At 34.0% G+C, this 25,655-nt stretch overlaps 1 long non-coding RNA gene across 4 annotated transcripts in view; it reads right to left on the bottom strand.

Annotated features, from left to right (window-relative positions):
• Positions 1–25,655, bottom strand: part of LOC126829992 (uncharacterized) — a 153,614-nt gene that overhangs the window by 69,277 nt on the left and 58,682 nt on the right. Inside the window, exons 1-2 of one of the 4 annotated variants that reach the window (XR_008789102.1) lie at positions 8,439–8,479; positions 6,727–6,762 (exon numbers count right to left, since the gene is read on the bottom strand). The exons of 2 other annotated variants lie outside the window; for them this stretch is intronic. This is a non-coding gene — a long non-coding RNA (uncharacterized LOC126829992). Of the gene's footprint in view, positions 1–6,726; positions 6,763–8,438; positions 8,480–15,420; positions 15,460–25,655 lie in introns of those variants that run through there. One more of the 4 variants, XR_007683633.1, reaches the window with a different exon arrangement.

Below are 25,655 nucleotides of genomic sequence, written 5' to 3'. Positions count from 1 at the left end.
AATGTCTAATCAATAATTTAGATAATATTTCAGGCTTAAAGAAAGACATGCAATTGGCAGATTTAGCTCTAATTAAAAAACAACAAATTTGAATACAACTGCTAGATCAAGTCCAGGCTTGGAATCAACTTGATTTAAAACAGGCCTATCATTAAATTCTCGGAGATCGATAAAATTTGAATTCCAGATATCTTTGTAAACACTAAACCAGGGTTCTTAATCCATTTTGAAATGAACCGGCCACGGTTAGGCCTAACGGATTAGTCGTCTTTTCAACAACAAACATGTTAGTTTATGTAACTCTATTCACGACAGTAATTGCATAATTCACTAATTGCATAACATATTCCGGATAATAATAGCTGAAACTCCGAATAAACAAGATCTTTTTAATTGCATACTTGTATTCATACATCGCTATAATATTGACATTTATAGTCATATTATTATATCAGCAACTTACATTGCATATTCCTACTTTTGGTTTCATCCAACTAAACGGAAGTTATAAATTAGTAAAAACTACAAGTAGCCTACATACAAATTGGTTTTAAATTATTTTATTTGTAAGCACAAGTTAATGTATATGAAAATACCAAAGTATATTTCTATATTAATAATAACGTAGCACATATCAGTTTCCGTGTCTAGTCGGAACTCGGAAATATGCTGTACGTGCGAAAGGTCTCGCGGTCGTGATTCCGATTAGTTTATTTTCAGTGTTACCCGTATTAGGGCCTATACAATTGTCGGGATTTAATGCAGCAGGACTAGTTCGGATATCTTCCTCAATTTCACTGGATATTAAAGAAATAAATTCACCACAACAATTAAAATCACGATATAATTTTTTTGTCATTTCATGTCCCTGCTGTTCTGTCAAATCGTTCAATTGTTCATAATTTTCGATGGCAATGTTTCTTTTTGCTATGATCATACGCATTTCGGATTAACGTCCGGTTTGAAACAATTTCTATAGATTTGGGAATTAAACTCTTTGTTCTGTCATCATCTTTCTTTGCTGCGCAGGTATGATCGTCAGATTAATATTGTCTTTTATTGCCGATAATTTGGTTGACCTATATTGGACATGGGAGGATCTCCGGCTTTTGGAACTTCCATGCTTGAAGTTCAAGGTCAACGCCGCCATCACTATCTTCCGTTAAATCTCGTTTACGTTTCCTGGTGTCATTTTGCGAGGTGTTCAAGTACTTGACATGATTACCTCAATTAAGTTGTTTATTTATGAAATAAGCCGTAGGTATTCATTGTAATGATTGACTCTTTGATGGGTTTCTTAATCGACGAGTAATAATTAACTCTTTGTGATTGGCCGAAAGTAGATTGATTTATGATACCGTGGCCGGTTCATTGTTTTACCAATCGGCCCGATAATTAATTCTATGTAAATCTGCCGCAAGTAGATTGATTTGTGATACCTTAGTGGCCGGTTCATTGTTTTACCAATCGGCTAGATTAAAGATCAATCGGCTAAAGCCGACAAAAAACAGCCGATTAAGATCCCTGCACTAAACGGCAATAAACCATTTTTGGACTAATATTCCTTTTAGACAGGACTTTAAAACTAGGAGATTCCTTTCATTTGTTGTCAAGGTCAATCCCTGTTTAATCAACAGGTTCTGGATATATAATATCACCTGATAATATACATATATCACCATAATATATACATCTACATATAGTTCAATCCCTGTTTAATCAACAGGTTCTGGATATATACATATACATCTCTTGACTTTAATACACAGCTGTAAACAAGATGTCTGTAACAAGGGTTTTGATTGGTCTATTAATCTGGAATCAACCAATATCATTCTGTGTATTACTGAACGTCACTGACCAAAAAGTTCATCTGGGTTTTCTGGTGTGGTTACCCCTTGTCAATGGCGTAGGACAGAATGCCTGGCAAGGGACAATGGATAGTCATTTGGATGGGACAAAAACTTGGGTAGCTGACGTGTAAACTGAACGCCAAATGATAAACTCAGTTGTTCACGGTGATTCAGTACTGTAGTTAAGTTAAAAAATACAATGTGACAATCAAGAAACAGGCGGCATTCTATATCCCTTTTTCGAAAAGTGTTTCCTATTTCAACCTGATTATAAGTGTAACCCATTCTAAGATTACCCATATTAGACCCTTATTTCATACCTTGCCCATACATAGATATATCTATAAAATCTATAGGGTTTGAAATGTTCTGTCTGAATTAATTATTATCACTCTACAAATAATTTTGTAGGCTCATAAACTGGGTCAATACCCAATCGAAATTAGTGCCGAAATATGCAGGGTATTACGTGAAGGCCTTGATAAGATGTACGTAGTTAAAGTGAGATCAGGCCTTCTATTGAAGATGGGGTGAACTGAGAAGGAGCGTGTATACTTGGGGAACCCTAAAAAAGTGAACGTTCTCACATAGTTTAGGGGTCATTTTTAATCTTGTCTTTGATAAATTGGTCAAAGTGCCACCCTAAATTTGTGCATAAGCTAAAAACATCAGTATATACTCTAGAAAAGCACCAATTTGTTCTTGTGCCAGAGGGGTGAGAGTACCGACCCCCTGTAGGGTGAAGGCCATGGTATTTTTAGGTCTGATTCTCAGAAATAATAGCTAGCACCTTTAATCTTATTTGGCCAATGAAGAGAGGCATACACAATACAGTGTGCTATGATGGAAATTATACCCAGACAGCAGCGCTACAGCTTAGTCTTATTTCAAAATCCAACTATCAGGGGTTCTCATTTACATGCAAACCAACATGTACACAGGACCGTGGGTTGGGTTTTTTTGGCCTCCTCCGAATGACAAGACGCTGTCTTTGCTAGATCCTCCATCCTGCACCACTGTTTTTCTTTGCTCATTACAAATGGCACCCAAAACAATAGCCTACACGACTCGTGTAGAAATTTTAAAATGTTGAATTCTTCTTCATGTTTTTAATTTCGAAAAATTATGGAAAATATTTAGTTTGAAATTTATCTCCTTTAATGACAATACATAGATGAACCCTAACATTAATCAACATTCCTAAAAACAAATTGGATAGCGGTTTGTTAAAGGAAAAGTATTGTTGACAGCTGATATAATGGTTGAGTGTGTTAGTGATTGTTAGTGATTGTATAATGGTTGAATCACAAGGAGTGTGTTATAGTTTGTATTCTTGTTACTAGGATGTTATTAGTTGCTAGGTGTATAATGGTACACCTTGACTCATGGTGACACACACAGTAATCAATATCAATACAGGTATATATTACACATGGTTTACAACAGATCATATTATAGTCATACAACCCTGTCCGTCTGAGACACTTAACAACAGGATTAAAGATTTTATATACCTGTATTCAACTATATACGCCTTAACAAATCTGGTAATAATAGGCATTGTATAGATAGAATATATTGGTCCTATTTAAACCTGCACATTAAGTATTACTGTGTCAATGTTAAATACATATGATACATATATGGGTATATTTATGTACATGCATTGTGTATGATGTACTTATACAAAGTGCCAAGCAATAATATTTACCAAAGGGTCAACGAGTGAGAGTAAACCCCTCAAAATTATAAGCCCATGCCAACTGTCCCCCACCCTCAATCCTGCTCTGTTGTGACCTTATTAAATGTACAAGTTATATTTAAACAAATAGTGTGTTAAGTTCAACGGTAAATAATATGTTTATAATATACAAACAGTTTAACGTAACTAATAAAAAACGGGATATAAATTTGATTTATATGTCCTCATGTTTCCCAAATAACCTAATTCAAATTAATAATAGGCTCTTGCTTTGCCAGGAAACGGTGCAACAATAAACACTACTTATAAAGTTAAGATATATTTCTTATGGGATAGAAAATAGCTGGCAACTCATAGTCTTATCAATTTACATACAGTTATTTTTGACCAACAGTGATATATTTGATTTATCATTTGTATGTTGAAAATAGACCTCTGATATCTTCTATAATATCCTGGAGCCTATATCTAGATACTATACATGATATAGCCATGTATTAAAGAAGTTTTTTTTTAAAGATGATGATAAAGAGTCCATCATAAGCCATGCTGACTGCCCCACCTATTGTTATTTCTAACCCAATTTGACAAGTTTATAATAATCCCAACACTGGTTTCAAAAAGAATTTTACAATTTAAATATATAAACAAAAAACATTTGAATAGATCCGCCATTACGAAACTTGTGTGTGCATATGCAGTTTGCGTGTGGTCTGAGAAACTTGTGTGTGCATGCATAGTTTTCAATCTCACAAATGATTCCTTTTAGCAAAAAAAGACGAATTACGGTGGAAAATAGACGGCGAGGTCTCCAAAACAGCTATAGGGGTAAAAGAGAGAGGAGCATTTTCATATTGCAGCTTAATAAGGACACAGGAATGATCAGAGGACTTTGTTTCCGAAAGGAATTAAACATAAAATAACAATTCAACATTGGTAAGCAAATTGGCACAGTGTGAACAAGGACAAAGCAAGGCACAGACAATTTTATATAGCAGAATCTTTTTGATCAACCAGGCTCTTTAACAATATGTAATATTCTCTTTTCTCCTTAATTGATATGTTTCTTCACCTGTGTTTCTATTACATGAACCTTCACTCGTGAATCTACATAATTATATCAGACCATCAAGGATCTTTTATCTCTCTGAAATTACTCCTCAAATGTTTGGTTTAAAAGTTTTTCATTATTTCCATTTCTACAGTGATTTTTAAACAAGATTTGATGGGAAGTCAATTTATAGATTTATTTGATGTTGTTGTTGTTAGTGTTTAACGTCCGCTTCCACCCAAGGTGATATCGCAGACAAGTTGTTGTATTTTCATTTTTAATATCTTAGCGCGCGCAGGGGTCTTTCCTGTGGGAGGAAACCGGACTACCCAGAGTAAACCCACAAGATTGAGAAGACACCCTGTGTCCAAGCTTCATACGCTCACACCAGGGATCAAAACTACAACCGCAAGCCAGAGGTGACCGGCCAGCTAGAGGTCGAAGCATGGCACTCTAGACAACTAGATTAATTTGATAACCTGGTCTCCTTTTTTACAGATTTGTCTGAATCCATAAAAGTGGAGTTTTTTCTAAAACATCATAAATGCAATGCAAACATCATTATTGTTACAGGCAACTAAACTACTTTAATTGGATGTAGAAAAATCAGTATTGACAAACAATATATTGTGCAACAACACAAAAAATACAAGGTGCATAAAAACAACAAGTAATGAACCCAGAACCATCAAATAAAACACACACACATATGTATACACACATACATACAACACCAGGGACAGAAAGCATATACTATCATTGTAGCTAACATTGTTGTATGGATTATCATTGTAGCTAACATTGTTGTATGGATTATCATTGTAGCTAACATTGTTGTTTTGTATGGATTATCATTGTAGCTAACATTGTTGTATTGTATGGATTATCATTGTAGCTAACATTGTTGTTTTGTATGGATTATCATTGTAGCTAACATTGTTGTATTGTATGGTTTATCATTGTAGCTAACATTGTTGTATTGTATGGTTTATCATTGTAGCTAAATGCACAAATGTGTTGATCCAGTAGATAGAAATGTGTTGATCCAGTAGATAGAAATGTGTTGATCCAGTAGATAGAAATCTGTTGATCCAGTAGATAGAAATGTGTTGATCCAGTAGATAGAAATGTGTTGATCCAGTAGATAGAAATCTGTTGATCCAGTAGATAGAAATGTGTTGATCCAGTAGATAGAAATGTGTTGATCCAGTAGATAGAAATCTGTTGATCCAGTAGATAGAAATGTGTTGATGGATTCTACAGGTCCTGTTTCACCAGAAACCATTCAGAGAAAAATTATTCCGACAAAGCAAGGTCACAAGTAAATATCCCCCAGACTTTAGTTTAAATACAAAACTATAACAAAATTGGCCAGCAATGTGAACTTCTCAATTCAGAAATGTTGTTAGAAGTTATAAAAGAAGTGAACAATACCTTGACTGATTCACGATATCCATCACGAATGTGAACATAAGTTTTCATACAATTATACAAGTGCTTAAATGAGCTAAATCTCTAAAATTCGGGACCTAGAAATTGACACATATGGGTCGCAATGTGAATGTATATAAACTGATTTACAATCGATCGTTTCCGTTTTTACTCTAATTTACTCTATTTCAATATAGACAGATAAAATGAAAAGTTTTACTTGAACTATTTTTATATCAGGTTAATTCAACTTAAAAATTGTTTGAAAATTCTGTGAAATAAGTTTTAACTAGGGCTTGTCTTGTAGAGCCATATCAGATTTTTGGGATAGATTGTTTAAGAACCAGTTTTCATCAGTGTTAAACGTGTCAGTATATTTGTGGTTTACGAGAAAGTATTTGCTGTAGTGCCATGTGAATTAGCTTTATTTAATGTCTGCTTCCACCAAAGTAATATCGCTGTAGTACCATATCTAGTTTACTTTTATATTTAATATGGCCGTTTAAAGAAATTACTGTTTAAAGAAATTACTGATATTAGTCATATATTAACTTTTATATTTAAAATGGCCGTTTAAAGAAATGCCTGATATTAGAGATATATTTACTTCTGTCCCTGGTTTGTAAAATTTAAGCAAATTGACAAAAAGTGAATAAAAGGCAAGTAAAACAGGAGACTGAGAAAATTACCTTCAGTTGTTGTAATTGGTATAATGGTTGTAGTTTCTGTAATTAGCATATATATATATTTATCTCAAAATAACAATTAGATCAAATTTAACTAGAACATCTGTTATCACTTCCTGTATATTTGTGAAGCAGATGTTCTTGTATATAAAGCCAAGGGTAACAATATTTGATGTACTTGTACCTGCCCTCTTTCAGGAAATATAGATACCATTACAAAAGTAACACATCATGAAGGATAGAAATAGGAATTATAGAAGACCACACTTTAATCTGGACAGAAATCATGGAACTGATTGTAAACATTGATGGCCTCTTGTTTACTTACGCCCAATAGAAATAGAATCAAATGTGCTAGCTGTAAACCCAGTGTCAAGGAATCCCATCCACCAACACAAGCATTGCCACTTTCTAGGGTCCTTACTTTATGTCCCAATTAAAAAACACAAAACAAATCCTAAAAAATATCATCAAAATTTTGTTTCCAACTCATACAAGATCACAAGGGTGTTAATTTGTTTTTTTTTAAAACAACCTGATTGCATTTAATTTCATTGGAGGGGTTTCTGGATATAATCTTGGTGCACTAAACGTTTAAAGAATTTCAAAATTTCAACAAAGTTAATAATAAATTGAGTTTTGGCAATCTATTTATATAAAGAACAAGTTTAGCTATTCTGATCTGAGATGCCACCAACCCATTGCAGAACATTAGATACCACAACACAACAAATACAAATTGTTTAAAACAGAAAGAAATGTTGACCAATGGACAGAGATACAGTAACACAAAAACAGGAAGAAATGTGCCCAACACCAATAAATACAAATAAAACAGGCATGTAAATACCAGTGACAGAAAATATGATTTTATGGAACATTGATGAAGCTATCACAGACCTTTTGACTTAAAACTTAAAACAAGCTGTCCATCCAACCATTTGTCTGATGGTTGGATCATATAAACGCCGCTTAAATGAACAGTTACACAATGTTTTTGAAAATGTTATCAAGCATTATCATTTACAAGTTTTAACTGTAAAAATATGGCCTGAAAGATAACTTTGCACCTCACTCACTTGAATTTTATTATCTCAAAATTTTAAAATTAATATGGCTCTTCTTCCTTATTATAGTATTAACTGTTCAACCAAGTTATAAAGAAATCCATCCCATCAAGAATTCATTAGTCGAAATGTAAATTTGTGATATCAAGTTTTTGAATTTCTATTTTTTCAAAGTTCTTCCATACCACAAAATAAATCATCCCTGACAAGAACTCTGACCTGTATAGTTTACGCAGTAAATTGTAGACAGTTGACTAACAATAGGGTTTTGGACCTGTTGAATTTTAGAAATTGAGAAGAGCAGATAGTGTTTTAATCTTAAATTTAGAAACAAATTAGGTCTTCACATGCAAGGTATTGCCATATCCTGAGGACAACAAATTCTTTATAAAATTTGTTAGAAAAGTTTGAAAAAAATCAGTTGCCTGGAGTTTGAAGCGTCATTCAAGTATTATGCACAACAGAACATGGAAGGTATAGTCAGGTTCTTATTAAATGGTCTACAGAAATCAGACAATGGATTTTATTAAAATGAAAATGTTTGAAGATCAACTGGTATGAGTAAAAAGACAGATGAAAAATAATATTTTCTGTGCCTGGTTTGACAATTTAAGCATGGAGTAAATTACAGGTGAAAGGGAAGATTACCTCTGTTATCAGTTGTAGATGTAGATGTCGTTATAATTTCTGTAATTAGCATATATATATATATTTATCTCAATACAATAACATTAAAACCTTTTAAAACATGTTATTCAGTCAGCAGCTGTCAGGCTTATTCGTGATTGTCATTTTGTCCTGCCCAGATTTGACTTAATTCTCTGTTTTTAGTCATATTTTATTTATCTGGTAAAACTTCAGTAGGCCTATAGAAAGATCAACAGTAGTGATATTGTAAAACACCAGTACAATGAAGATATCTAAAGCCACTTTTATTACAATCTCGTAAATATATAAATACTCTCGGCAAATCCATGGACTTTATCTTTTAAATAGCACTCACACACTTTTATACATGGCTGGGCATTAAACATCTATTATATAGGGAAAAGCCAATTTTGATTTCGCTTTGACATACATATCATATACATACCAGAAAGTATACCTTGTCTTAATCACACCGGTTGATGCAAAAAGGTAGGATCTAAAGATACTGGGTAAATCGATGATATATTTGGACTAATCTATCAAAAGTTTGCTTCAAACCCCTCTCAAAACATTGCATTCGCGAGGAAATACCCCAAGCTATAACAAGTCTAGTAAAATTAGTCCTGTTTGTGTCACGTGTCTTGGCTGTTGCAGTACCCAGCAACAGGTGTGAAGCCAGAATAGAATTTGTTGCATATGAAAGACAATGTTGTTTTTAATTTCTGTCCATTTATCATAAATATCGAAGCCCATGTAAATTCATGGATTATCCCCTGCCCACGTCTTTTTTCTTGTTTTTTTTATCTCAGGAACTGTTGTATGTTTCAGTCTATCAATTTTTCCACATCCGCTCAGCATCAAGTTCATGAACATATACATCAATCGCTAGATAATGCCAAGAGATCAGACAATCCACACGTGCACCATACGAAATGAAATGAAATAAAATGGGGTTTAACGTCCTACTGTTCTGCTCCTATACTGGGCTAATGAAGACGGGCATACGCCATACAGTGTGCTATGAGGGAAATTTTGCCCAGGCAGCAGCACTATCGAATTCCAACTGCCAAAGGATCTTTTACATGCATTCCAATATTTACACGGGACCTCGGTTTTTCGTATCATCCGAAGGACTAGACAGCTGTCCTTGTCAGGCCCTCCGTCCTGCATCACTGACAAGGGAAAACCACGTCGGAAAATCGGGATGAACTTTCTCGGCCAATGCTGGGATCGAACACCCGACCTCCAGGCTAGCGAGCCAGCGCCTTAACCACCCAGCTACCATTGATGATTTATTTTCATATTTGGATTTAGAGTGCCGACACACTGTGAGGACTTTGTTTATTGCAATCTATATTCATGTATCTCCATATGTATACAACAATAGAAGTCCTCCCATAATTCAAGACAAATTTTAGTCTTGATCAATCTTGCCTATATTGTTTTCTATCAACTAATAGTATACAAATATTAGGCTGGATAAAATAGCGCTAAATATGTATGTAAAATGTCAAAATCCTACCAAGATTCTTATGTGTCTTACAGCTGCTTGACATGAAAAATTCCCATCAATAGGGTGTACCTTCTTAGGAGAGGGAGAAATGGGGTTTAACGTCCACTCGACACAAACCAAGTCATTTCGGGACTAACACATGGTTCAATTTTACAGTGTGAACAAGGACAAAGTTATATACAATTGAAAAGAAATGAAATCTAACATCCTACTGCAAAGCAAAACACCAACAACTCTTAATTGCTATTCTCCATCACTCATGATTCTATTACCTTCACTTGTGAATCTAGTGTATCACCTTGCTTAGCTTGTATTAGTTTATAATTATATCAGACCATCAAGGATCTTCACAGATCTTTAATCTCTGTGAAATAGTCTTAAAGTGTTTGGTTTAAACGTTTTTCTCTTTTTCATTTCCAGAGTAATTTTTAAAGGTTTATAACTGTAACAATTATAACTGTTATATAATTACAAGATTCATTCAATTTGACTTTAATTATACAAACATGTAATTACTTCAAAGCATTGAAGCAAGATAAAGCACAGTTACTCATTTAAATCACTGATTTGAAACAAGAACTAATGACAAGGGTATTCAATTTATAGATTTTTACAGAAATTTTGTCTGAATTCGTAAAGATGGAGCTTTTTACCAAAACATGACAAATGCAATACAAACATCATGAAAGACTTGAAGGAGGTACGTAGTATTGTACAGGAATTGTGCAGGGTTAACAACCATATACATGCAACAACACAAAAAATACAAAGTGTATATGAATAAAACGAAAAGAAACCCAGAACCATCAAATAAAGCACACACACGTACACCTGCACACATATACAACACCAGGGACAGAAAGCATATACAGTAGAATCTGTATGAGCAGCCACCCCTATTCAGCGACATATCCTTGTAAGCGGTCACGATAAATTCCCCCCATAAAAATTCTGTTGTTTTATCTCTTTATTCAACGGTCACTCCTCTAACGTGGCCAGCGGTCACTATTTTACTAATAAATTCAACAAAACATCGCCCATTCAACGGCCATTGTTGAATGATACCATCTTGTCGTTCTTTGTAACACCCCGCTAATCCCATGAGTAGTAGTTAATTAACTGGACCCCCACTGATCAGGTAAAAAAGAAATGTAAAAATAACAATCAACCCGGGATTATCTGTTAATTAATCTTTTTTTTTATTAAACGACTAACCTGCTCATTGTTTTCACGCGCAACGACACATTATTTGATAATGATTGAATAAAATAAAAGTACCGAGTTTTGTCACGATCATCTAGTATCTCTTTTCCATTGCCACTTTGTTATTAAACAGATGTTTTAGCACCTCCTATAATATTACATACAGAGTACACCCCCTGTAAATAGGTGATAAAATCAGCGATGGTTTTTTGTTCATGTGCTCCTGTCCAGACGAACAGGAGCGACAACAATATACGTCCACATAAAAATGTGGGCGTATAAAAACAGTGAATTGAATTAGTCCAGTAGCGAACCATTGATAAAAGATAAACCTCTCTTCTGCATCAGATTTTTGGGACAGTTTGTCTGAAAACCAGTTTTAATCTGTTTTAAACGTGTTTTTATATTTGTGGTTTACGAGAAAGTGTTTGCTGTAGTGCCATGTGTGTATGAATTAGCTTTATTTAACGTCTGCTTCCACCAAAGTAATATAGTTGTAGTACAGTATCTAGTGTACTTTTATATTCAAAATAGCCGTTTAAAGAAATTCCTGATATTAGTCATATATTTACTTTTATATTTAAAATGGTCGTTTAAAGAAATTACTGATATTATTCATATATTAACGTTTATATTTAAATTGGCCGTTTAAAGAAATTACTGATATTAGTGATAGAGATATATTTACTTGTCCCTTGTTTGTTAAGTTTAAGCAGATTAACAAAAAGCGAATAAAAGGAATGTAAAACAGGAGAATGAGTAAATTACCTTCAGTTGTTGTATTTGGCATAATGGTTGTAGTTTCTGTAATTAGCATATATATATTTATCTCAGATAACAATTAAATAATATTAAACTAGAACATCTGTTATCACTTCCTGTATATATGTGATTCAGATGTACTTGTATATAAAACCAAGGGTAACAATATTTGATGTACTTGTACCTGCCCACTTTCAGGAAATATAGATACCATTACAACAGTAACACATCATGAAGGGTAGAAATAGGAATTATAGAAGACCACACTTTAATCTGGACAGACATCATGGAACTGATTGTAAACAGTGATGGCCTCTTGTTTACACCCAATAGAAATAGAATCAAATGTGCTAGCTGTAAACCCAGTGTCAAGGAATCCCATCCACCAACACAAGCACTGCCATTTTCTAGGATCCTTACTTTATGTCCCAATTAAAAAACACAAAACAAATCCTAAAAAACATCATCAAAATTTTGTTTCCAACTCATACAAGATTACAAGGGTGTTAATTTATTTTTTGGGAAACAAACTAAAAGCATTTAATTTCATTGGGGGGTTTTCTGGATACAATCTTATTGCACTAAATGTTTAATGAATTTCAGCAAGAAATGTACCCAACACCAACAAATACAAATACAAATAAAACAGACATGTAATTAATACCAGTGACAGAAAGTATGATTTTATGGAAAGTTGATGAAGCTATCACAGACCTTTTGACTTAAAACAGGACTAGGATAAAGTTTTTTTGTAGTCATTCAACCAGAATTAACCCAAATATATATATAGAACAATTATTTTCTGGTCTTTAGAAAGTCATTTTCAGTAATATTGTTGTCTGGAAAGTAATTGTATTCATATATTATCTCTGTCCTTGATTTGTTGAAATATGAAACATGTTTTGTGATATGCTTATATGATTCAAATTTCAATTTATTTTACACATTGCTTATATTTAATATACAAAATAAATAGAACACATAATTACAACATTAATAATGTACATACAAAGTAAATATTGTAAATATTTACAGACAGGTAATGAAACACACTCTGATAAGCTGTTTCATTACCTGTAGTACCGGTACTATTTTCTACAATCAATAAAAAGATAAAATCATGAATACTTTAATATCAAAGGGACATTCTAGGTAAGATCAGATAAAGAGCCGACAATTCTCGCTATAACAGTACAAAAATAGATAATGAAAGGGGAATATGTCAAAAAAATTTCAGTCAAATTACTCAACTCTGAGCCGGGATTTTGACGATACAATAACACTGTAGCCTCGATTGCTTTTGTTACGAAAATTACCAAACTCTTGATTATCCATTTTTACGGTTATTACATCAACCGCAAAACATATTCAAATCGCCAAAATATTGAAACTATACGATGGCATCAAGAGTTGATTATGGTCTTGGTAAGTTAATTAATGTCCATGCCTCGTACACAGAGTTATTATATATCCTAATTACGGCTCACACTGTCGGTCGCCAAAGTCGCAATTTGCGATAAAAATATGAGAACTGGCGGAAAAAAAATCTTAAAATTCTAATCGTATTTATCCTGGATTAACCATTATTGAGTGTCAATCACATGGCAGGATACTATAAATTAATCAACTGGCTGATAATCCGGATCGCGTCAATGAGTAATACTAATCAGCTGTCTTGGATTAATGATTAGTTGATTGATAATTGGCAATGATATATATTAAACCTTATCTCAAGTCATTATTTACTCCTAATGATTAATCTAAGCGGCGATTATTTGATGCTTCGTTTCGTCTTAAAAAAAATGTTAATACATGCAATCAAAATGGCCCACAGTTCATTGCGAAGAGAATTAAATATTTTGATAGCTGAATTTGTTTACAGTGGCTTCATATACGGCATGTAAAAATACAAGCATGCCTATTGGATATCATTATTTCAAATTATATTATCACCACTGGTCGAAAACGTAAGAATGAGTTGAATAGTGACGATTCTTGAGCGAGAAAACAGTTCGACATTTTTATCATATTACCGTCGACAAAACGCTCTAAAAGTTAACGACGGGTATATTTTAAGCATCTCTTAACAAATATAATTGAAATTTATTCCATCCTATCAAGGATTCAGATTCTGATACCTTTCCGGTACCTGAAAATAACAATAGTCCCACTGTGCACGCAACACATAAATTTATAGAAAATTGGCAATCCTTGGATGAGATTTGACGTGTAAATACTGAAAATATATTGTACAGTATGGTGTTCAAATAGACTAAATTCACCAAAAATAAAATCTGATCTTATTAAATCCAAGCTAATCTATTATGTAAAGACAGATTTTTAAAGTTGTTATATATTGATTATTGTATTGTATCTATCGGTAATTGTTTTATAATAATCCTAGCTGAGACATAAAATTGTTGTGTGTTGTCTTTTTTATCACACATTTTTGGCAGATAAAATATTCCAGTTGGCGGAAAAAAATATGAACATTTTTTTATATAAAAATCATCATCCATTTTGGCGGAAAAGAATTGAAAGTCAGTGTGAGCCCTGATCCTAATTCAGTGGCAGATAGATTTAGATCCATTTTAGAGGAGGTCAAAATACTCGAAGCGACATCTTTAATCAGGAATTCTTGTTGCCAAGTCAGATATGACATTATACATCATTCTATTGGATGAGCATAGAACTGGTCCTATCCATACAACAAGCTGTCCATCCAACCATTTGTCTGATGGTTGGATCATGTAAACGCCGCTTAAATGAACAGTTACACAATGTTTTTGAAAATGTTATCAAGCATTATCATTTACAAGTTTTAACTGTAAAAATATGGCCTGAAAGATAACTTTGCACCTAACTCACTTGAATTTTATTATCTCAAAATTTTAAAATTAATATGGCTCTTCTTCCTTATTATAGTATTAACTGTTCAACCAAGTTATAAAGAAATCCATCCCATCAAGAATTCATTAGTCCAAATGTAAATTTGTGATATCAAGTTTTTGAATTTCTATTGTTTCAAAGTTCTTCCATACCACAAAATAAATCATCCCTGACAAGAACTCTGACCTATATAGTTTACGCAGTAAATTGTAGACAGTTGACTAACAATAGGGTTTTGGACCTGTTGAATTTTAGAAATTGAGAAGAGCAGATAGTGTTTTAATCTTAAATTTAGAAACAAATTAGGTCTTCACATGCAAGGTATTGCCATATCCTGAGGACAACAAATTCTTTATAAAATTTGTTAGAAAAGTTTGAAAGAAATCAGTTGGCTGGAGTTTGAAGTGTCATTCAAGTATTATGCACAACAGAACATGGAAGGTATAGTCAGGTTCTTATTAAATGGTCTACAGAAATCAGACAATGGATTTTATTAAAATGAAAATGTTTGAAGATCAACTGGTATGAGTAAAAAGACAGATGAAAAATAATATTTTCTGTGCCTGGTTTGACAATTTAAGCATGGAGTAAATTACAGGTGAAAGGGAAGATTACCTCTGTTATCAGTTGTAGATGTAGATGTCGTTATAATTTCTGTAATTAGCATATATATATATATATATATTTATCTCAATACAATAACATTAAAACCTTTTAAAACATGTTATTCAGTCAGCAGCTGTCAGGCTTATTCTGATTGTCATTTTGTCCTGTCCAGATTTGACTTAATTTTCTGTTTTTAATCATATTTTGTTTATCTGGTAAAACTTCAGTAGGGGAGAGTGGGAATTCCCCTTTACACCCCCATTAATTGTCCTCCTAAATTCAATAAATTCATGTAAGCTGATTAATATTTATCGGCCATTAACGCAAAAGTGAATTTTTGGCAGACTGGTTAAACTGCTTGGCTACTCCAGATTTTGTTAAGAGTCCACAAACTTGAAATCCCAGGTGAAGGAGATAGTAATTGACTGTCATTAGAAATATTTTGTTTCATAATACTATCACATGTCTTCTTGCCATTTACGATTTTCTGCCATGGTTGATGACGGGCCACAGTGGGGCACATTTCAGAAGGGCACACTGAGCATAAGCATTTCGAGTTTAGCTAAATCTCATCTGTCCATTTTAGACAGAATCTGGATATTTGAGCGGTTTTTAAGGCAATATTGGTCCTAGGTTACGAATCCTTACTGACTTACAAGTCATTGGAATTTCTCACAATATAACAGATTTTTTTTCTCCAGTTAAAGAATTTTTTATTCAATGGTAAGCTGTTTTTTTAAATTTTCAGCATCGTATCTGTGTTCAAGTCTTGAAAATGAAATGAAATGGGGTTTAACATCCTACTGTTCTGTTCCTTACAGGGCTAATGAAGACGGGCATACGACATACAGCGTGCTATGAGGCAAATTTTGCCCGGGCAGCAGCACTATCGCCTATTCTTATATCGAATTCCAACTTCCAAGGGACTTTTACGTGCATCCCAATGTATACACGGGACCTCGTTTTTTTCGTATCATCTGAAGGACTAGCCATGCGTCCTTGGCAGGCTGTGTTCAAGTCTTTAAACAAATTCATATTTCGAACTAAAAGTGTGTTTACTATACTTTTTTTTTTAAAGAAACATACTTGATGGCCAACTGTGTCCCATAGTGTGACCCAGTGTACCCCACATATGGGAGACATTGGGTCCCAAAAAAATTTTGGTTTTGCAATGATCTACACAAAAATGGTTTCCATTTATTAACTTCTTAACAGCACTGTTAAATCGAACATATGACTGGCTTCAACTGAGTACATTGTTTGATTCTCTGTAGGATTTCACTTCTGGTCAATTCACTAAAAAAAAAGAAATCATGCCCACTGTGCCCTGCTCTCCCCTACAGAAAGATCAACAGTAGTGATATTGTAAAACACCAGTACATTGAAGATATCTAAAGCCACTTTTATTACAAATGAAATGAAATGGGGTTTAACGTCCTACTGTTCTGCTCCTAAACTGGGCTAATGAAGACGGGCATACGCCATACAGTGTGCTATGAGGGAAATTTTACCAGGGCAATCAAATCATCGATGACTCACAATAAAGAGAAATGGGGTTTAACGTCCACTCGACACAAACTAGGTCATTTCGAGACTAACACATGGTTCAATTTTATTTCAATAATTCGCTTGCGTGTAGGGGTCTTTAGCAGTGGGAGGAAACCGGAGGACCTGGAGAAAACCCATGAGGTTGAACAGGCGGCCCTACTCCTTGTCACGTACAACCGGGGAATCAAAACCCTGCCAGTTGCCTCAATGACAGATCGTATGATACAGCGGGCGCGTGCTAACCATTCGGCCCCCCACGCCCCCCCCACTCAAAATAAACTTAAACTCAATGATGAAAAAACAAAGTATGTTAATTGGGACTAACAAAAAACTAGGTCACATAACACAACAAAACATGATGATTGGCGATTCTGCCATCAACTCTACTGCTGATGTAAAGAATTTAGGTGTTTATCTGGAGTCATCACTATCAATGTAAAAACATGTTAATGAACTGTGTCGCATCTGATACTATCAGATACGATGTATTGGACTCCATTATACATGATGCCGCTAAATTGTTAGTGCAGCCTTTGGTTGTGTAAAAATTAAAGAAAATTCAGAATACCGCCACTAGATTAATTACAAGAACTCTAAAATATTCGTCTGTATCACCAGCATTAAATATAAAGTCCCTGTATTGGTTACCTATAGAAGCTAGCATCCAGTATAAAATTGTGTCATTAGCCTTACAAATGTCAAAATAATCTCGCTCCACTATATTTATCCGAACTTTTTGAAAAAAACTAATAAGTATTCCTTATGATTGCAAGATATGAATACTCTTGATATACCTGAAAAAACAAGATTCTGTATCGCATCTCCTCGGCTCTGTCTGATTCTGGATGGTAGTTGATTCCAATCAGAAACTTTCACAACTAAAGACTTATTTATTCAAACTATCTTATCCAGAGTAGTAACATTTTATTTTTGTTAGACTCATTTTTTTTTCACTTTTTATACGCACACATTTTCATGTGGACGTATATTGTTGTCGCCCCTGTCCGTCCGGACGTCCGTATGTCTGGACGTCTGTCAACAATTGTTTGTTGACTCTCTACAGGTCACAATTCTTATTCGATTTTGACGAAACTTGAAATATAGGTTTATCCCCAAAATATCTTTGCTGCTTTCGATATTGGCATGTATCGGATCGAAACTTCATGGATTATGGCCCCTGATTGTACGAAAAATCACGTTTTTAGCTTGTGGATGCTATAGAGGTCACAATTTTGAACCGATTTTGATGAAACTTGAAATGCATGTTTATAACCCAAAGATCTTGGTTCCTTTCGATATTTGCGCCCATTGGAACGTCACAATTGTTATCCGATTTAAAAAAAACGTTTGATTATATCACCATTACACAGTGAGGAAGTTTCAGTTCAAATTTCGTGAAAATCGGATCAAAATTGACGGACAAAATGACCACAGTGCGTACGCGAATAGTGTAAAAATATGGTATATCAAGGTTGTGGACCCTGTAGAGGTCACAATTTTAATTTGATTTTGATGAAACTTGAAATGCATGTTTATAACCTAAAGATCTTGGTTCCTTTCGATATTGCCGCATATCGGATCGTAACTTCCTGAATTATGGCTCTGATTATACGAAAACATAATGAAGGTTGAGTTCGAATTTCGTGAAAATTGGACCAAAACTGCCGGACAAAATGGCCGACTTGTACGCGAATAGTATAAAAAATATGTTATATCAAGTTTGTAGACCCTGTAGAGGTCACAATTTTAATCTGATTTTGATGAAACTTGAAAAGCATGTCTACAACCCAAAGATCTTGGTTCCTTTCGATATTTGTGCATATCAGATCTTAAATTCCTGAATTATGGCCACTGATTGTACGCAAAATCGCCTTTTTTAGATTGTGGTTCCTCTGGATGTCACAATTATTATCAAATTTAAAAAACTTTTGATTATAACACTGTTACACCGTAATAATGGTTGAGTTTGAATTTCCTAAAAATCTAACCAAAACTGACGAACAAAATGGCCGCCGCTTTTAAGCGAATGATGTAAAAATATGGTATATCAAGGTTGTGGACCCTGTAGAGGCCACTGTTTCGATTGCAGAGGTGAATCAGTTCCAAAAATTACTAATGGATTTTCGGTTTTATATCATATCTGACCTTCAAAAACCAGGAATGGTAGCTACAATATTGTTTTCTGTCACTGGAGACCACATACATACTTCATATTGCATTTGTCATTTGTAATCATTCTTCCAAGCACATAGCATGAGATAACCACTCATAAGTAGCAACTGATTGACAAACAGTATTTATTAACCTCAGCACTCTATACACAAAGTCTCAAAAGGAAACAAAATGGTCTGATGTGATGAAATAATATTAAAAGACAGGACAGTAAAATTGTTTACATTATCGCTGGAGTGATGCCATGTGCCCATGGGGGACAAAGTTGATGAACAGCATGGCTATAATAGTGAAAAGAACACATGTAGTAAATTCTTTGGAAATATAGCTGGCATGTTAAATAGTCAAACTAAATCTGCATTTGAAAATCCAAAGGTACGCATTCAAATATTTATGGCATGATTAATCCCTTAAAGAATTAGGGGTGGGGGCATTTTTAACTCAACCAGCTTGCAACTGGTCAACAGTCTAAGTGGTGTCAAAATACGTGATCTGTCAAACGGGTAAGATGGAGAAATGAAATGTCAAGAATGAATGAATGGAGTTTGTGCTATATTACTAATAATTTAGACCTGTGTCACAAAGTAATCCTGTATAAAAATTGATCAAATGTGAATGAATTTGTTAATGAAATTTTTTTAATTGTAACCAATATTTTAATTTGCGTAACCAGGAAATCGGTCGCATGTTTTTGAGCTGGCGTAATCGCTGGTAGCCAATTGATATGGTTTGCGTGAAATTTCGTGGCCTGAAGTTATAAGATTAAAAGCTTACTAATTGGACAACAAAAATTCCAAATGTGCACCTGAGAGGCATAGTGTACCAGATCGAGAGAGAGAGAGAGAGAAATGGGGTTTAACGTCCACTCAACACAAACTAGGTCATTTCGGGACAAACATATGGTTTAATTTTATTTCAATAATTCGCTTGCGCGTAGAAAACTGGAGTGGGAGGAAACTGGAGGACCTGGAGAAAACCCACGAGGTTGGACAGGCGACCCTACTCCTTGTCATGTACAACCGGGGATTCAAAACCACGCCAGTCGACTCAATGACAGACTTTATGATACAGCGCGCGCACGCTTAACATTCAGCCATCCAACCCCCCGTACCAGATCCAGTGAGATCTCAGTGAAATTTCAATAAAATTTTGACCAAATTTCTCACTGAAATTTCAGTAAAATCTCACTGAAATTTCAATAATACTTTGACCAAATCTCTCACTGAAATTTCACTGAGATTTCAGTGTGTATTTTCACAGGGGTAGGGTAGTGTAAAAAATGCAGTAGAAACCATGATTTGGCAGTAGATTTCCAAAAACGCGTAAATTCGCACTTCCAAGGGTAATTAATTTAAAAATGATACACTGAACTGCAGGGCTGCAGGCCTAACAATACAAAAATTACATTAAATATAAATGGGTAATAGATAAAATATACACAAGAAATGGTACCATATCTAAAATTATTTATGTAATTAAACCAAAATTGAATATGTAGCCCACGTAAAGAAATAATTAGTAACGTAAAAAATAATTAAAATTACCAGTCCAGTAGTACTGGCAGTAAGTAACACTTTTCTTTTGTTTTACATGTAACTTAGCATGATTTTAAAAAATATCCTATATGACGTGTTCCCCATTCCAGAGTTTTCAACAATATTGTTTCATGTAAGATAATTGGTGTGCTTATTAGATTCTATAGTATTCTAAAAAATTAAATTTGCATAACGACTAAATATTGGTATCGATTTAATCATGCCCCCCATGGCGATTATCCTCTCAATGTACGAGATTTCTTTCTCCCGTGATAGCGTAAATCTGCTTTTACATTTATTCGAGAGAGTGTTCCATTTAAGTCAGAAACGGTGAGACGTATTCCCATCTTGAAATTAAATATCCAGGTTGTGTTGCATTCGAAGTATTGTATTAGATGCTGTACGTACGCGCGCAAACGAAAATGTCAGCCATTGCTGCCGTAAATTGGTCGCTATTTGTTTAGTTTATCGCTACGCATTTTAAGAGTATTTGGAACACGTGCCAATAATTATATCAACATTATTTACCCTAAAATAGATTGAAAAGAATATGAAAACAAATCTCTTAGCTAAATTACACCTTACAATATCCCAAATCGATGCTGATAACTGAAAGTCGCGATCTTTATTGTTTACATGCAAAGAGTTGCTTCCCTTAGTTCCATAGTTTTGGCGAGAAAATTAAAAAACTCTTTGTTTGAAAATGCGGTAGAAATCTATTACCGCACAGTAGAGCGGTACACGAGGCCTTATCGCGGCACTTTACCGCGTGATGCGGTAGAATTGACAGGTCTGCTTATGGCTCCTTAGCCTAAGAAGAAAATTCTCATCATCGAACTTCGTCAAGGTAATGATATAATGAATCTATGCTCAGAGTTTCATCACTCTCACTTAATTATAGCCAAAGTTATCGTGCCCCAAAGCATCAACCAATCAGATTGCTTATCTCTGCTTACTGTATATAAGCATACAATGTTTATCATCGATCTCCATCAAGGCACTGACCTAATAAACATCTACGTCAAGTGTGAACATCCTAGCTAAATTAGAATGAGAGTTATTGTGTTCCAAAGTCTCGACTAATCAAATTGATTATCGCTCTGCTTACCTGTGCAGAAAATGCTCATTATTGAACTTAGTCAAGGTATTGATGTAACAAAACTATATACCAAATTTCTTCCCTCTCACTTAATTAAAACTAAAGTTCTCGTGTCCCAAAGCATTAACCAATCAAATTAGTTATCTCTGCTAACCCTAAGCAGAAAAGGCTCATCTTCGAACTCCATCAAGGCATTGACCTAATAAACACCTACACCAAGTTTGAAAATTCTAGCTCAATTAGAAGGCGAGTTATTGTGTCCCAAAAAGTGTGACTGACAGATAGACAGCTGGACGGACAGAAAGATGGACAGATAGACAGACGGATGAACCCATTTTAATAGTCCCCTGCTATCTTTGAACGGTGGGGGACAATAAATGTGAGTTTAAGGATGTAAATCAGATGCCACAGTTACAAGATTTAGACAATCTATCTGGTTTCAGGGTAAAACTCATTTGATAATTTTATTCTTTAATTGTATCAGCCACTTGATAATCACAACAATCATTTGAACTTATGGTCAACGTAATATGGAAACTGAAAGTTTCAAACAACAGGTTTGTTGTCTGGAAAGTCATTGTAACTTAGTTTGTTTTATATGAAAAGTCATTGTTGCTGATATCATTGTATGGGAAGTTATTTTAGCTCATAATTTTATATGAAGTCATTGTATTCATATTTTATATCTGTCCTTGATTTGTTAAAATACCAAACATGTTTTGTGATATGCTTATAGGATTCAAATTTCAATTTATTTTACACATTGCTTATATTAAATATAGAAAATAAATAGTACACATAAGTACAACATTAATAATGACATACAAAATAAATGATGTAAATATTTACAGATAGGTGATGAAACATACTCTCATAAGCTGTTTCATCACCCAGGTTGTAATATTTTTTTGTTCAAACATAAAAGGACAAAATCATAAATGTAGCTGAAATAGGCAGAAAGAAACCTACTGACTTCTTGGTCTGAATGACATTAACAACCTAGATTAACCAACAGTAAATTATTTCAGCATTAATTAGTATAAATACAGATATAGATGCTTATCAGGACATCTAATAACACTGGGAACTACTAAGTGGTTGATCTGTACGCAGCCCTTATATAAATCTCTGTTTGGCTTGTTATTTGTACGTCTATCAAAAGAAAATTAATTTCCCGACTATTACTCGGTATTGCCGCGTTAAAACTGTAAATAAGGTGTGTTAGTTAACAAGGGTGAAAAACTGTCCGAGAGGTGAGTTAATTAACGCTAGGGGTGAAAAACTGAGCGACGGTGCGTTTTCAGTAGAGGTGTGTTAATTAACCGACCGGTAAAAAATGAATGTCATTGGTGTGTATTGTTTAATTGGCGTGTTTTCTCGCTAGTTGCGATAACTGCACCAAAAGGAGTATAATCAAGGACCAATAGGCTTTATCTGACACGTACGTGTTAAATCAAAATTTGGGAAGTAAAACTGTTTTACCATACGATTTCATTCGACCGTGTGTTTAACGCAGGTCTTTGTCTAGTTAAAGACAGGTCTTTAGATAGGCGTGTGTGCTCGCTATGATCTACATTTCTCTTACGTGTCTTTTGTATTGCGTACCATATATTATAAAGTTGCATTTAATGAAATAAAAATATGGACCTTGATCTATCGTTTATATGTTAGACCACGCATTTCTCTCACAACATGTAACTGATAAATACTAGGGCTGTGTTGATATATCGATACACGGATATGTGTCAATACGTTCCAGCGATATTTATATCGATACGTAATATATCGTTTAAAAAATTCTTCAGTTAAGAAAGACCATAAAACCCACGTGGCGAAAGAAGACGATCTCAGCATGGTTTGCCAATCGAGCGTCTTCCACACTCGGTATGAATTCCAGGTACCGGCAGATATTAAAATAATAACTGGATCATACATTGATGGATTCACTGACCAGTTGTTAGGTAAATCTAAATCTTCATTGAATATAATCCCCTGATAGAACACCGAATACACCGAAAAACAGTAATTTAATAATATATTTTACTGGTAGAATTCCAATGACACGTGGCATATCGCTTGGAATTAGGTCAATAAACCAGTTCTAAATAGCGCTTACCGTTATGATTGTTTTTTTATTTTATACACATTCTGACAAAGGCTTAATTTTAAAAATATTGTTTTTATTGAAGGCTATATCATAATCGTACTGAATTTTTATTTTAAAGCAATTTCAAGTATGGTTGTCACGTGACAATTGTGCGGTGTGTCTATGAATTGACGAATGAATAAAAACTTTTGCCAAGTTACGTAACTAGTTACCTGATCGACAAAGACTACAAATTGTCTTATGAAGAAATGCCATGGTGCCGTATCAGCTTATTTTGACTACGGCATTTTCTGATACTGGCAATAGTTGAAAAATGCTAATATTTTAGATCATCTACTTATGAAACGCGAATGTTTCATCGAATTAAATAAACGAAGACAGTAAATAATTTATTCTGGAATATTACGGACGTGAACTTCAAGATGGTACGTGAATTAAATATGGAAAATTTTCAAAAGGTGTACCTGTCGTTATTTGTGTGGTAATCACATATATTAAAATACGACATTCTCCACAACAAATTACCAAGAATTATTTTTGTTGAAATATAGTTATATTAAAGGGAATGGAGCTTATAATTAACCCTTATCCTACGGGACCTCAATATTGACCCAATTCTGGCCAGTTCGTTTCAAAATGAATTAAGGACCCTGATGCTTACCCATCTCAAACATCTTGAAACAGAATGTAGTTTCAGATTATTTTGGGCATAATTCGTGTTTTCATATCGCGATACCTATCGCGTATCGGTTTGCCGTATCGTCAATATGTATCGTATCAAAAATGAACTGTATCAACACAGCCCTAATAAATAACCGTCAATGTTTCAAATATTTGGATGTTTTTAGTAGCGAAAATAAATTAACGATTAGTTTCTAAATTATTTATGGTGCCGAAAAACATCAACTACATGTATTTGCATATCAGTATTGAGGTCAACCGTGATAGATAGATTTTATTACATAAAACACCCTTTCGAGAAGCATGTAAATTATACATTACGGTCAGCATAATAAATACATTATAAAAGTGGATGAAAAATATATAAAAAGTGGTTGTAAATTACATAAAAAGTTAATGAAATTTAGATGTATATACATTGAGGGAGTATGTATGATTATTGTGTAATTCGACATAAAATTTGGTAAATAAGAGTGATTTGAATTGCTAAAAAAAGATGAAATATGTACAATATAAATTATACTCTCTATACAAGACTACAAGATGACAATTAGTTATTGAAGGGGATCTCATTTTAGACATTGTTTCATTTGATTAAACGCGTAAGTTCAAATATTGACCTTTGATTGATAGTATGCATTGAAGGCCGAGCCATTGGCGCCGAAATGAAAAATAAAAATCAGCATGGTATTGTATCTGTCCCGTGGATGCAGCAAAGATTTTAGAAGTCCATAAACTTATGATTACTGAATGATAGATCTGCTCCCGATAGAACCAGACGATATTTATACTTGGGATGTGATGTGAACATTTAAATAACACTGTCTATATTTCTAATCGTTTTTTTTTTTAAAATACAACATTAGAGCACTGGTATCCTGTATATACAGTCAAACTGGGGGAAAGTATTGTCATCTTTTTGCTTTGGTTGATTGATCGGAATGTTTGAAAACGTTGACCTATATAGGTGTTATGTAACAAATGTGGTGTTTTGATACTTGATTGGGGTCATAAAGTAATAAACTAATTAACAAGCTATGGATCATTTATTTCAACCAAAATGTGTATTAGAAGTTGCTGTCTGAATTACGGTTGTTAATTT

This window comes from Patella vulgata, chromosome 8 (genome assembly GCF_932274485.2).
Source record: "Patella vulgata chromosome 8, xgPatVulg1.2, whole genome shotgun sequence".
NCBI lineage: Eukaryota > Metazoa > Mollusca > Gastropoda > Patellidae > Patella > Patella vulgata.
Note: the sequence above shows the minus strand (reverse complement) of the source record. Positions and strands in the feature narration are given on the sequence as shown.